The sequence below is a fragment of the Schistocerca americana genome, chromosome 11 (assembly GCF_021461395.2).
Source record: "Schistocerca americana isolate TAMUIC-IGC-003095 chromosome 11, iqSchAmer2.1, whole genome shotgun sequence".
In the NCBI taxonomy this organism is placed as follows: Eukaryota; Metazoa; Arthropoda; class Insecta; order Orthoptera; family Acrididae; genus Schistocerca; species Schistocerca americana.
The window spans coordinates 90,017,921-90,032,040 of record NC_060129.1 but is presented as its reverse complement, the minus strand read 5'-3'; the positions used below and the strand labels follow the sequence as shown (position 1 = coordinate 90,032,040).

At 41.9% G+C, this 14,120-nt stretch overlaps 1 protein-coding gene across 1 annotated transcript in view; it reads right to left on the bottom strand.

Moving 5' to 3' along the window:
- LOC124553286 (ankyrin-2-like) overlaps nucleotides 1-14,120 on the bottom strand; it is a 102,404-nt gene that overhangs the window by 69,289 nt on the left and 18,995 nt on the right. The window lies entirely within an intron of this gene.

The following is a 14,120-nucleotide window of genomic DNA, read 5'->3' as shown; positions in this document are numbered from 1 at the left end:
TGACCTTAACAGTGGCAATTCAAAATATATACAGGGACATTTCCCCGAATATAGAGACCTATATAACAATAAATGCATCCGAACTAAAGACTTATGTCAAGTAGCAAGTGTACACTAAACACGAACAGTGGTATTTGGTTCTTCTATTTCTCCACTCGTATTTTATGACGAAATAAATCTCTGGTGAACACCCTCGTATGAGTGTGCATAGGACACAATATTTCGGCAATCCACCACGTTGCCATCATCAGGTGCGCTGATGCACCCGAGATTTATTTCGTAACAGTGGTACGGTCAAAAAAATGGCTCTGAGTATTATGGGACTTAACATCTGAGGTCATCAGTCCCCTAGACTTAGAACCATTTAAACCTAACTAACCTCATCCATGCCGAGGCAGAATTCAGGCTGCTCCGCTCTGAAGCACCTAGAACCGCTCGGCCACAACGGTCGGCTGGTATAGTGATTTCGGAGCGGAAGTAAGATATTACTGAACAATGTATAAATGAAGTAAGCGAGTACTCACGCTACGTTTGTAAATCTGATGTTCACATCCTTATCCCTTGCCCTATTAGTGGTGTAAGCTTAGTGTTAAGCATAACCTAAACCACGATTTTTTTATTGCTTCATGATAGAAAATAGGCACCAAAAGGAACAGAAGTCACGGACATTTATCTACGTGGTTGAACAATTAACATAATGAGACTCCAGCTTCTCAGTGTCCTGGTCTTGCCCACGTTACTGTAGCGGGACTTTGAATTTCGCCGCGCTACACTCGTTCCCTCAGACATAAATTATACCGTCGCAGCGGTATGAGCGCTCGACGGCAGAGAAAATACCAAAATTGTAACTCTTTTTGTGTTTTCTATCCGTCTATTGTCTCTCGAGAGTGGAAGCTTAATGCAGACGTAAAAAACTTATTAGCTAGTCCTGATCTGATTTTAATGTGTAGACATATTGAGGAAGTTATGAAATTCGGAGGATGGAAGTAGCAAAGTAAATTAAATTGCATTCAGTATCAAGATGATTTTAATTGGTATAAATTAGGGATTCCTGGACGATTGCAAAATTTCGAAGCAGACTTTTTACGCAGAAATGAAGTAGGAGATTCTTGAAGACCTGGAAGCCACACGAAAGAAGACGTGTTAACATGGTAAAGGATGAACTCTTATCTACACCATTTCCCCCTGTCAGTTACATTTTGTTATTCTCTGTTCTTTTGCAATAATTTTTGTAGTGGAAATTGGTTGAACTTTTGCTCAAAAACGCCACAAGGACCAACCCAACAATAGCTTTTCCGAATCACAAAGTCTGATAGCTTTTTCTCTAATACGAAGTCCGATTTGCATTTCATTCTTTCCCTTTCTCACGGTCATTTACGATTTTAAAACCCCTTTTCAATCACCATTTCTTCCCACATTTTCAACCTTTTATTTTCTTCTCTTCTTTTTCTTCTTTTGTATTAACCGCTACAACTGGCGACCGTGACAGGACAGATTGTCTAGTAACGCCAGACAATCGTCAAACCGATGAGTTCTGCGAGCCGCACGCTCACGGAGTGCGAGAGGTCGTACTCTATGCGGGAGCGGGAGGCTCTTGCCATTATTTGGGCATTCCGTAAGTTTCGCTTCTTTCTTTGGGGTAAACATACTCGCATATACACAGACCATCAAGCCCTCTCTTTCTAGCTACTTTGACAGTGGCCCACATTTTGTTGGTCTGCCCCCTTTTAGTTGTTGTCAGGCAGACATTTGCGCTGCCTGATACGCTCCCTGCCCTTTTAACTGGTGACCCAGCTATGGCTGGCTTAGTTTTACGTTTTATTCGGGCAGGGGGTTTTTATCGTTTAATCTGAGCGTTTGTTATGTCCATTTGTGTTGATTCTGGCCTTTGGCCTACGATTTTAGTGTGAGTTTTTAATGTGTTTCTCGGTGGTTGGCTTTTCCTTTTTTATTTCTATGGGCGGCCAACCACCGTCACACTCTGTGTGATTTTAGTTCGTCTTGTCCGGTCTTTGTCTAAGTTTCTTTTGTTCTGTGTCGTCTGTGATCTATTCTGTTAATCGTTTTTATGCTCTGTGGGTGTTTTTTAGTATTTGGAAAAAGGGACCGATGACCGTAGCAGTCTGGTCCCTTTAATCCCACAAACCAACCAATCTTTCTTGCTATCATGCAAATTGCTTCATTCACGACTCCTCCGGTGGTGCCTTTCACTTCAAGAATACAGCTTCGAAATTATTTACATTAATGGTAAATCAAGCGTAGTAGCCGATGCCCTGTCCCGTTTGCCGCAAGGCATACAGGGTCGTTCAATTTTCAACCTTTTCTTTTCTTTTCTTCTCTTCTTTTTCTTCTTTTGTATTAACCACTACATAACCAAGTCAAGATGCGGTGAGACAAGACCACAAACTACCATCGTCAACCCATGGCGTTGAACGTCAGAGTGTTTTGTGTTCGTGTGCAACATGCAAATTTATTAGTGTAAATTTAAGCGATAAGTAAATACCGCGCAATTCACACAAAAAAACTCTACAGAAGAGACAAAACCCCTGAACTAACTAAAACATCGTACAAATGTACAGACAATGATTAGTGTATAAGCAATCTACCTATGATTTTAATGTTAGGTTATAAGTTTCTCTCTTTTCAGCAGGACTGAATTTATTAAATAATATGGAAGCTAGATCAAAGTGTTGTACAGTTACTTTTCAAGAGTGAAGGTAACCGCCTGTGCATAGACAGAGGAACACAAATAAGTGTGGCACCGACCACAATGAACTGAAGCATGATAGTGCGAAAACAATGGACTTTAAGTTCAAGGCATGAACACTTCTATGCACTTATTTGATAAATATTGTGGATATTATGATATATATGCTATGTTAATTAATTTAAGAGTGTGATTTTGACAATTTAGATGATTGGATGTACTGTGTGCAACTACAACATCACTGGAATTATGTACATTCTCCACATGGGAGGCGATGAGATGTATTTTCACACTGCCACATCTCGTCATACAAAACACTGATTTGAGTATGAAAGAGTCCAAGAGCCATTTATTTGCCAATGTATAATATATAACTACGCATTGTAATGTTGTATTTTGACGATATACAAGGACCAATGAATCCAGCACCACTGACGCGCCTAAGAAACTATAGACAAATTCAGCGCGCATCTAAAAACATCGATATTAAAGACAGACTCTGAAGACAGTTGAATACTAAAAAAAAAACAAGCGCGCACCCATCGTCCACTGCTGGACGATATCAGTCTCTTTTTATCTCCTGTATAATACGGACGCACCATTACATAGGGGTCATTATTAGACTTGTCATTTGTTAAATCCTACAGATAAATACTGTCATTTTGTTGCATGTGGGACTAGCATATGTGAAAAACGCAGATTGGTTAATGAATGGACATTTCTACGTGATTTGTAAACTTTTCAAACCACTCAAGTTCTGTCATTGTTATTGACGTAAGTGTTAACATGTTATATGTACGTTAAGTCCAAGTTCGTAAATACAGTGTCAATTACTCTACATTTGTGTTTGCTTAATCATTTACTTTCTATGTGCCAAGTATATTTTACTGTCTGACGTGTCATTGCGCGGACAGAACAGTCGAGGCCGACGTTAACATACTGCTTATATTCTCCCCTTTTAATCTTCCTCAAACTCAGTTTTAAAGTGGCCCTTAGGTACATTTTCAGTGCGAGTGACGTCCGGGAATTTCTTAGCAAACTTTACTTCTCCTACCGCACATCGCTCGCACAGAGCCACACTGTTCCACAACACATAATCAATGAGGAAGTACGAACAGAAATGGAGAGAACAGATACTGGTGGCACAACCTAATTAGAAGAAGGGATCTGTTGATAGGACATACACTGAGACATCATTGTTGTTGTTGTGGTCCTCAGTCCTGAGACTGGTTTGATGCAGCTCTCCATGCCACTCTATCCTGTGCACGCTTCTTCATCTCCCAGTACGTACTGCAGCCAACATCCTTCTGAATCTGCTTGGTTTATTCATCTCTTGGTCTCCCGATACGATTTTTACCCTCCACTCTGGCCTCCAATACTAAATTGGTGATCCCTTTATGCCTCAGAACATGTCCTACCGTCGGGTTCGATTCCCGGCGGGGTCAGGGATTTTCTCTGCCTCGTGATGACTGGGCGTTGTGTGATGTCCTTACGTCAGTTAGGTTTAAGTAGTTCTAAGTTCTAGGGGACTGATGACCATGACATGTCCTACCAACCGATCCCTTCTGCTAGTCAAGTTGTGCCACAAACTCCTCTTCTCCCAAATTCTATTCTGTACCTCCTCATTAGTTATGTGATGTATCCATCTAATCTTCAGCATTCTTCTGTAGCACCACATTTCGAAAGCTTCTATTCGCTTCTTGCCCAGGCTATTTATCGTCCATATTTCACTTCTATACATGGCTTTTGTTGATGTTCATCCTACATCCTCCTTTCAAAACATTGTCCATTCCGTTCAACTGCTCTTTCACGTCCTTTGCTGTATCTGACAGAATTACAATGCCATCGGCGAACCTTAAAGTTTTTATTTCTTCTCCATGGATTTTAATACCTACTCCGAATTTTTCTTTTGATTCTTTTACTGCTTGCTCAATACACAGATTGAATAGCATTGGGGAGCGGCTACAACCCTGTCTCATTCCCTTCCCAACCACTGCTTCCCTTTCATGTTCCTCGACTCTTAAAACTGCCATCTGGTTCCTGTACAAATTTTAAATAGCCTTTCACTCCCTGTATTTTACACCTGCCACCTTCAGGATTTGAAAGAGAGTATACCAGTCAACATTGTCAAAAGCTTTCTTTAAGTCTACAAATGCTAGAAACGTAGGTTTGCCTTTTCTTAATCTAGCTTCTAAAATAAGTCGTAGGGTCAGTATTGCCTCACGTGTTCCCATATTTCTACGGAATCCAAACTGATCTTCGCCGAGGTCGGCTTCTACCAGTTTTTCCATTCGTCTATAAAGAATTCGCATTACTCTTCACGGAGTATGATATCTCCCATTTCATCTTCATCTACATCCTCTTCCGTATCTATAACATTGCCCTCAAGTACGTCGCCCCTGTATAGACCCTCTATATAGCCCTTCCACCTTTCTGCTTTCCCTTCTTTGCATAGAACTGGGTTTCCATCTGAGCTCTTGATATTCATACAAGTGCTTCTCTTTTCTCCAAAGGCCTTTTCAATTTTCCTGTAAGCAATATCTATCTTACCCCTAGTGAGATAAGCCTCTACATCCTTACATTTGTCCTCTAGCCATGCCTGCTTAGCCATTTTACACTTCCTGTCGATCTCATTTTTGAGACGTTTGTATTCTTTTTGCCTGTTTCATTTACTGCATTTTATATTTTCTCCTTAGATTCCCACTTTTTTGCAGATTATTCAGTTTTAATCTGCAGTTCATAACCAATAGATTGTGGTCAGAGTCCACATCTGCCCCTGGAAATGTCTTTTAATTTGAAACCTGGTTCCTAAACCTCTGTCTTACAATTATATAATCTATCTGAAACCTGTCACTATCTCCAGGCTTCTTCCATGTATACAACCTTCTTTTATGATTCTTGAACCAAGTGTTAGCTATGATTAAATTGTGCTCTGTGGAAAATTCCACCACGCGGCTTCCTCTTTCATTTCTTAACCCCAATCCATATTCACCTACTACGTTTCCTTCTCTTCCTTTTCCTAATATCGAATTCCAGTCACCCATGACTATTAAATTTTCGTCTCCCTTCACTATCTGAATAATTTCTTTTATCTCATCATACATTTCTTCAATTTCTTCGTCATCTGCAGAGCTAGTACGCATATGTACTTGTACTACTGTAGTAGGCGTGGGCTTCGTGTCTATCTTGGCCACAACAATGCGTTCGGTGTGCTGTTTGTAGTAGCTTACCCGCATTCCTATTGCTTTATTCATTATTAAACCTACTCCTGCATCACCTCTATTTGATTTTGTATTTATAACCCTGTATTCACCTGACCAAAAGTCTTGTTCCTCCTGCCACCGAACTTCACTAATTCCCACTATATCCAACTTTAATCTATCCATTTACCTTTTTAAATTTCCTAACCTACCTGCCCGATTAAGGTATCTGACATTCCACACTCCGATTCTCCTGATGACGACGTCCTCCTGAGTAGTCCCCGCCCAGAGATCCGAATGGGGGACTATTTTACCCCCGGAATATTTTACCCAAGAGGACGCCATCATCATTTATCCATATAGTAAAGGTGCATTTCCTCGGGAAAAATTACAGCCGTAGTTTCCCCTTGCTTTCAGCCGTTCGCAGTACCAGCACACGAAGGCCGTTTTGGTTAGTGTTACAAGGCCAGATCAGTCAATCATCCAGACTGTTGCCCCTGCAACTACTGAGACATCAGGAGAACACTAATTTAGTACTGGAGGGAAGCGCGGTAGGGGACGGGAGGGGGGAGGGTGTTAGAGTCATAGAAGGAGCCCAAGTAATGAATAAAGTAAACAGGTTGAGAGGGATTTAGGTTGCAGCAGTTACTTGGAGACGAAGAGGCCCGCACAGCATAGAGTATCGTGGAGAGCTGCGTGAAATCAGTCTTTGTACTGAAGACCATAATAACAACAACCTTACCCTTATTTTAAATAGCATTTGCTTCTTTATACTATTTATCACAAATGGGATATGTCGTGCCTGGATGTAATGTAATTTCAATAGTTGTAGACAGTTGCTTATTATAGCACACAAATATTAGAAAGCTTGCACGTGCACATCACTAATGCTGTAACTGTTACATGAAACTTAAATTTGCTTCAGCTGTTAGCATGAGGACCCTGAGACTAGTCCATCAGTAGACTCAGATGAAGGCTGTACATTTTAGTCATAACACGATATGAGACACACTATTAACTACGTATACATGACATCATAAACTCTTTAACTTCAGACCTGCACAATCATCATTAAGCTTGCCCTTCAAGCCTAACCAGTCACTGTTATGAATTTAGAACAGATAACTGTTACACTGTACTAATATTTTAAGACGAACAATCTTTAAGTTCGATAATTGAAGTCTATTCTTGGCAATTACACTTTAATAAAAAATAAACTATCCTTGTACGAAAAATACGTGGAGTACGTCAAAACTTGACCTGACTGAATACTTATAGTGTCAACTACTCCACACAAGTTATTGGTTTTTTATGGGAGGTAATTAGTTTTCAGTTCTATGCTGAGATTATAGCAGCACTTGGAATAGGACCTTGTTTAAGTAAATGATTGCGCATGAAATAAGAGTGCCAAACCCATTGTTTAGGGAACAAAAACTTATTATTCATTAATAGAACAGATAACTGGTCTATGCAATCAGTCAGTACTCAAATGATTCTGTGAGATGCAGGTGGTGGCAGTGTCGATCTCATGTGGCTATTCAAAAAATGTGCCAAAAATTTCCATGGCTCTTGCTGTATATTCTCTTCTTGGTACGGTATTTCAGTGCTAACCAGTGAATACCTTGAAAAATGAGCCTACGTTTTTCGACATCCGAGGCTACATAAAATAATTTTGCCGCTCTTATTGCGTCGTTCAGTTCATATTGTGTGAACACTTTGCGTGCTAGCCACCTATTAACTGTTCATGGAAAGGAGCCTTTCTTTCAAGTTTCAGACGATTACACACCTACTTCCCGCTTGCATGAACCAGTGTTTCAAGTGAAGTTCTAACGTTTCAATTCTTTCACAGACTATTAATTCTAGAATTACATCAAATTCGAGTAGCAATACACTTACATTGTACACACTAATTTATCTGCATTGAAGCAACACGTTGAGTCCTCCCTACCAAATAAATCCTCAGTTAAGTCACAAATTTCGCATCATACCCCATATAATCTTACTTTTGGTAATAAGTGTGGTTATGGCAGTGAGTCAAATGATTTTATCGAAAATCCGAAATTACTGCATTTACCTTACTGCCTTGATTATGGCTTTAAGGATGTCATGACGGAAATGTGAGATGTGACAGTTTTAGAAATCCATACTGATTGGCAATGAGCTCCTTCTATTCAAGGAACCTCATTACGTTTGAGGTGAGAATATGCTGAAAAATCCTATAAGAAATGGATGGCAAGGATATTGCATGGTAGTTTTGTGAATGACTCCTGCTGCTCTTCTACTAGATGGGTATCTCCTCGAATTTCTTCCAACTACAGGGCACTGTTATTTGTACTGCAGATTTACAATAGATATTGGTTAAGAGAGGGGCTAAATCAGACTCAAATTCGGTGTAGGGTCTGATAGAGATTCCATCACCCTCTGGAGCCTTGTTAAATCTCAGTTGTTTCTCTACACTAGTGACACTAATGGTACATCTATATCTGTCATCGTCACAAATTAGAGCAGTACCCCAAAATACCACCTCTAAAGAACCATTTCGGGATACTAATTCAGAGTTTCTGATTTTACTTTGCTATTCTTAATTGCTGTCATTACCTGGTCTGCTAGTGTCTGAACACTAAATTTGGTACCAGATTTACATAATACCGGCATTTTCTTGGTTTTGTGAGAGATCATTGCTATTCTGTTACAGTATTCTTAGTAGGAGTCAAATTATGAAAAATCCAGGATGGAATGTAACAATATTACAAAAACGAAAGTTGCAACTCACCATAGAGCAGAAATGCTGAGTTGCAGATAGGCACAACAAAAAAGTCTCAGAGTTAAAACTTTTGGCCAATGAGGCCTTCATCAACAGTAGACATGCATATACACACACACGCACACACACCTACACACACACACAGACACACACAAACACACACGCAACTCACACACATGACTGAAGTCTCAGGCAACTGAAACCACATTGTGAGCAGCAGCATGAGTGCATGATGGGAGTGGCGACTGGGTGTGGAGAGAGGAGGAGGCTGTGGCAGGGAGGGGAGCGACAGTATGGTGGGGTGGTGGACAGTGAAGTGCTACAGGTTAGACAGAGGGCAGCAGAGAGGTGGGGAGGGAGGGGAAGTAGCAGAAACGCAGAGAAATAAAAAGACTGGGGGTGGTGGTGGAATGACAGCTGCGTAGTGCTGGGGTGGTAATATGGATCCTTACTGGATGCGTGAGGACAGTGACTAGCAAAGGAGGATGCCAGGCGGGTTGTGGGAACCTTTGTCAGTCACTGCCCTCACCCATCCAGCTCCTACCCTATTCTCATTCTATCACAACATAACAGTAATTCCACCACCAAAGACAGTCTCTCTATTTCCCTCCTTTTCTGCTACTTCCCTCCCCCTCCCCACCATTCCCATTCCCACCATCTAACATGCAGCACTTCACTGTCGGCCACCCACACATACTACCCCTACCCCTCCCCACCCCAACCGCCTCTTCACCCCCACCCTGTCGCCACTCCCATCATGCAGTGTTGCTGCTGCCTGCAGTGTGGTTTCAATTGCCTGAGAGTGCAGTCGTGTGTGTGAGTTTCGTTTGCGTGAGTACGTGTGTGTGTGTGTGTGTGTGCTTGTTGTCTATTGTTGACTACAGCCTTAATGACCAAAAGCTTTAATTATGAGTCCTTTTGTTGTGCCTATCCGCGACTCGGTAATCTTAGTAGGTTAGACGAAATTCTCTTTCATCAGCCAAATACATCTCATTTAGCATCTTCCTACATGTAGCCCCACGTTTTGCCTAGCATTCATTGACCAGTTATCTCTTTTTCTTTAGATGTTTCTTTAAAATGACTGCAGACTGTGGAGTGTCCCTCTTATCATGAACTGCTCTACATATGTACAAAGTGTACAGCTGAATGTTCTTATATACCTGAACCACAATTTTTCTACATGTTTTTCTCCAGAGCTAAATATTTCGAGATTTGTATTCAAATAGGTCACAACTGCTTCTATATCTGGTTTGCTGAACATATATGTATTCTGCTACTTGTTTTAGTTGCCATTTGTATGTTGTAAATCATTGTTGCTTCATGGTCATTGATATTAGTTTCTGTGTGAGCTTCCTCAAAGAGTTATGGTCATTTTGAAACTATCAGAAGCAATATCACTAGTGGGCTTCCAAACAGTCTCTTTTAGTTAATTCTCAGACAACTCATTTAGAGGTGTTTCACCAGACATCTTGACACCCCCACCTCTTACTAAACTGTCATTTTCGCAGTCGATTGTTGCACAATTAACATCTACTTCAACAATGAGAGTGTGACTTGGAAACTTATGTAACAGTGCTTCGGTTTTCTCTATAATTTTTAGTTGCATCTGGAGTATATCTAGAAGTTGACAGAGGGACCTGATTCCAAATTAATGCCCACCGATGATACTGAGTCTTTCCCAGACAGCCTCACACACAGTTTATGTTTCTGTTTTGGTTGGTACAATTTGTTTGTGACCTGGGACAAATGCCCTACTATCTCCATGTATATTTTCGATACACGCTGAAATTTTTATCAGTATCTCACTGCTGTCAGTTCCGCGTTTCCACCAGCCTTCTGTACCGGGTATTATGTGAGCTCTACTGGGCCAGCTTCAAACCTGGCACGTTGTTATCAGTGCTTCAGAAGTTAATCACTTGAATTGTAATACTATCGCCAGTATGTGACTCTTCTTTGGAACTATTACTGACACTTTCTGGTCCCTATCGTTACCTGGACTGGATGAAGAGTAGTCTAATCTGAAAACCGTTGTGTCCACTCCGCATCCAAACAGCTACCTGAGCAGCAGCGTCTGATGTGTACCAAACACCTGACCCATTTAGGGTCTCCATAGAGTTCTCAACCCCTTGACGCAAGTCCAAGAAATTTCAGGCTGCTTTGTCACAGAACCTTCGAACTCTGAGTCAGAAGTTACATTCGATTCAGAACGTGGGGGGCACGACCAGTTTTGCACTGCAGCAAATTTACTCACTGAAATTAGATGAGTGAGACCACCATTCTCAACCTTCTCTGACAGTTGAATGATCCAAGTGTGGCCGCAGAGCGCGGTCAGCTGCCGGTAGCACCACGTTCCCTCAGCAGTTGAGGGAATGGCCTCTTCAGCAGGCTGAATAAGGCTTCCAGCCATGGACAGTGAGTACACTTAGTCTTCCCTCGCATCGTTTCTTGCATTTCCCTAACGGATACATTCACTTGCTGTACATTTGAACTCCCTAGTGTTAACAGATGCTATCCTTTCGTGTTTGCCTCTTCTTGACACTGCACATACCATATTACTCAAAAGCTGAAGTTAGTCTCAGTGACTCAGTTTCGATTTCAGTGGAAGCCTGCACCTCCTATTTGTTGGTTAGGGTGATAGGTACCGCGTGCTGGGTCCTCCCTGGTCCCTGCTCCACTGTCCATGCAGCCTAGTCATACCACTGACAGACCGCTTACAGCCAAGTGGATGGGCGGTGACAGATCATGTATATCCTGCAGAAACTGCTGACAGCCAAGTGGATCATGTACTTCCTGTAGAAGCTGCTGACAGCCAAGTGGCTGAGCGGTGATAGATCATGTACTTCCTGTAGAAGCTACTGACAGCCAAGTGGCTGAACAGTGCAGATCATGTACTTCCTGAACAAGCTGCTGACAGCCAAGTGGATGAGTAGTGACACATCATGTACTTCCTGTAGAAGCTGATGACAGCCAAGTGGATCAGTGGGGACAGATCATGTTCTCCGTGTAGAAGTGACAGCAGGAGATAGTAACAGGTATCTGTGGTATATCTGATACATGACTGCTGGTAACTCTCCAGAAACACCCCTATACAGCAGCTTCCAGGCGACTGATCTTAACTTACGAACGTCAGCTAACTCTTCCCACGTTCGAGGACGGTGTTCACTGTAGGGCTGCAGTGTGGCTGGTGTAATGTTTTACAGAACAGTAAACAAGTATCATTGAAGTAAGCCTGCAGATCCTTTCTTATGTTCTGGGCCAGTTCAGCTCCAAGTACAGCAAGTTACCGTTAAGATCTGAAGCAGTCCGTACGCAAATGGATGTTTCCTTTACAGTGCAGTAGCATCTTCTATAAACGCTACTAATCTCGTGAAATTTTTGGAGGTTGTAGTCGAAAACCAAATTAAAATTATCGTTAGTTTACAGTAAATGCAGACAATGGGATACATGTTACTTACAACAAGCGCTACACAAACACTGATTTTATGCGACAGACGTACTACACATCACTGGTAACTTATGAAAATTTTAAAAAAGTTACGTCTATTCACTTTGATACACAATTAAAGATTGGATAAATGTTTCTTTGAATGAGGCTGCTACTCCGATAATTTTTATGGAGGATAAATGTTGATCGCAGCTGATGTTACAGCACAAAATACGTATCTTATGGTACATGGCGCACGAAAACGGAATATATTACAACTCAAGCAGGATTTAAATACAGTTAACATGAAATATGTTTAAAATTGATGTGAAGTTTTAGGACGTGACTCTTAGAGGAGAAGTTATCTGTCATATCTGATTTTACTTGGACACGAAGGAAATAGTGGAAGTCAGTTTGTATACGAAATTATGAGTAAATAGCCATGGGAACTGCGGGATTCTCCAATTGAGCTGGCTTAGTGTCACATTTTGAACTTGCATGTCCAAGATGAAATCTGTAACATCAGTATGTCTCTAAAAAAAAAAAGTTACGGCGTGGAACATAACACAGCTAAGTAAACCATTGCGAAAATTTTACCGATACGTTACACAGACAGATTAGTTTTATCACTTTAAGGGTCTATGGAATATTCAAGATGATTTTTTCAACTATGTACAAACTCTAGTGATTGATCAATGAGAGGATAAGGGACAAAAAATGTCTGATGTTGCCCAGAAATGCATGATCCGTGTGCCAGAGACCATTTATTCAATCATACTTTGTTACAGAAGCTGCAGTGTAATATCATGCAGCTACAGTTACAGTATGCATGATATCCTCATAGAGGGTGGTACTGTTTATCGCACATCATGACCTAGGATGCAGGAAGTCGTGAAGGACGTACCCGAAATGATCAGACACTAGAGTAGCAAAAAAATGTAATCAGCACTGTGGAAGGCGACCGCCATCTCAGTAGCAGGCAGTGGACCGGCCTGTACAGGGTAAGCCAGACGACCGTGTGGGACAGTCCCCATGACGATTGTTACTACCCTTATCACTTACAGCGTGTGCAGGGCGTACTAGCGACAGACTGTCCACATAGGGAACGGTTCTGTCATTGATTTGTTCACCAGGCAACCACGATTCCGGGATCTGTGTTATCCATCCTGTTCACAGATGACGGCAACTTTACGTGGAGTGGTATCTTCAACTCTCATAACAGCCATCTGTGGGATGGTATGCAGAACGCCCATGGTATGGTGACAACGAATCATCAGCATCGGTGGAGCCGGAATGTGTGGGCCGGGATAATTGGCGGCCGTATTTTGGGACCAGTCTTCCATCCGCATCGCCTAATAGGCCCGAACTATCGGCATTTCTTGCGGGTGTCTTTCTGGATGAAGTGCTATTGATGATTCAAATGGTTATGTGGCTGCTACACTTTGCCGTTAACGTCCAGACGCATCTCAATGGTGTCATCCCTGGTTGATGGATTGGAGACGGTGGTCCAGTTGCATGGCCTGCTCGTTCACCGCATCTCAACCCGTGCGATTTCTGGTTATGGAGCCACCTCAGAAGTACCGTGGACGCGTAGCCTATTCCAGATGTGGAGACACTGGAGCACCGTATTCATCCTGGCTATGGCGCTGTTATGGTGCAGCCTGGCCGGTGTGAGACAGAGCACGCTACGGCGCGTATGCACGCATGCGTTGAGGCACATGGAAAGCATTTTCAGTACATACTGGAACTGTCACTGCGTGGTACAGCGAGTATTAGGCCGCAGTCTTTGTAACAGTGTACGATTGAGTGAATGGTTTCTAACGTGGAAACCATGCGTTTGCCGACACAAATTCATTAGGCTTTTCTTGTTCCGTATCCTCTCATCGATCAGTCCCTAGAGTCTGTACGCGGTGGTAAAAACCATCCTGTATACGCAACATGATGACCAAATGGCATTCCAACTAGAGCTTTCTACAAAACTAAAAGCAATGATACAGCGATACGAAATGACGTTGCATAGTTCGC